The sequence below is a fragment of the Entamoeba dispar genome, genomic scaffold, assembly GCF_000209125.1.
Source record: "Entamoeba dispar SAW760 scf_1105229463169 genomic scaffold, whole genome shotgun sequence".
NCBI classification, from domain to species: Eukaryota; Evosea; order Mastigamoebida; family Endamoebidae; genus Entamoeba; species Entamoeba dispar.
In genome coordinates, this window is record NW_001855558.1 from 1513 (window position 1) to 2658 (window position 1146).

At 21.6% G+C, this 1146-nt stretch overlaps 2 annotated features.

Annotated features, from left to right (window-relative positions):
- Positions 1 to 267: 267 nt before the first annotated feature.
- Positions 268 to 311: a sequence feature (AT_rich).
- Positions 312 to 694: 383 nt separating this feature from the next.
- Positions 695 to 730: a sequence feature (AT_rich).
- Positions 731 to 1146: the final 416 nt, after the last annotated feature.

Genomic DNA, 1146 nt, shown 5'->3' on the forward strand with positions numbered 1-1146 from the left:
TCTCACTCATCTCTTCTTTCTCATAACATTGTATTGAAATTCTAATTTATGTCATCATTTGTATTGTTTTGTGATTTTGTTTTATTCAAATTCATTAATTCTTCTTTTTAATTCAATTGAGTTTTTATATTTTGTTCAAAGTGTCATCAGAAGTAAACATGTTCAAACAATGTTAGTCATGAATAAAGTGATTAGTATTTAGTTGACACATTACAAACAAACAATTTTATTTATTATATTGTAAAATAACACATTCTCTATCAACTGTTTTATTGAAAATAAATAATTTATCAGTTAATATAATATTTTTTGAAATTTGAATGATGAATTGTAAAAAATATAAAAGAATGATGTTGTTGTAAATTTAGAGAGTTAGAAATGTCAAAAATATAGAAAATAACCAATCTAGTGTGTATGAAACGATGATTAATAAGTTGTATTCAAATGTTGACAATATTATAAATCACAATTCACTGGATTATATTATCTTATTAATCACAATGTATAATTAATTATAAAGAAACTATTTCATATCACTCATCATGAGAAAACTTAAATTAAATAACAACAACATGAAAACAAGTAATTCACAGAAATGAATAAATTGATAATAAATAGAGACATTTAAAGTAATCTAGATATTACTATTAAAAAAGAAATGAATCAAGAATATGTTAGGTATTTGATTTGTTTCATTAATATTTAATCTTTTATAATATTTATTTATAAAGAATTTGAGTTGAAAAACGAATACATCTCATCAAATATAGTGTTTAAAAGATTGAATGACAATGATGATGTATTTAAATGAGTGGAGTAACTTCTTTTATAATCAATGATTTGTTTTTTATTGATTATTACAATCAATTTTGAAGAAGAGATTTCAACTTGAATTTTCTGTTTGAACCACTACAATAATAACAATGAATATCACAATGTTTTAGAACTTCCATTCAACATTGATAAAGATATGGATAGTGCAAAATGTTTTAAATATGAGAAGAAGTATATGAATGTATTTCATAAACAATAGATTAGAATAACTAACAATCAAAACATAACAACAAGAATGGAGAAGATAAAGAATATAGGATAATTAATAAAGAGAATACACATGAGAGGAATATTCAAAATACAAAAACACTA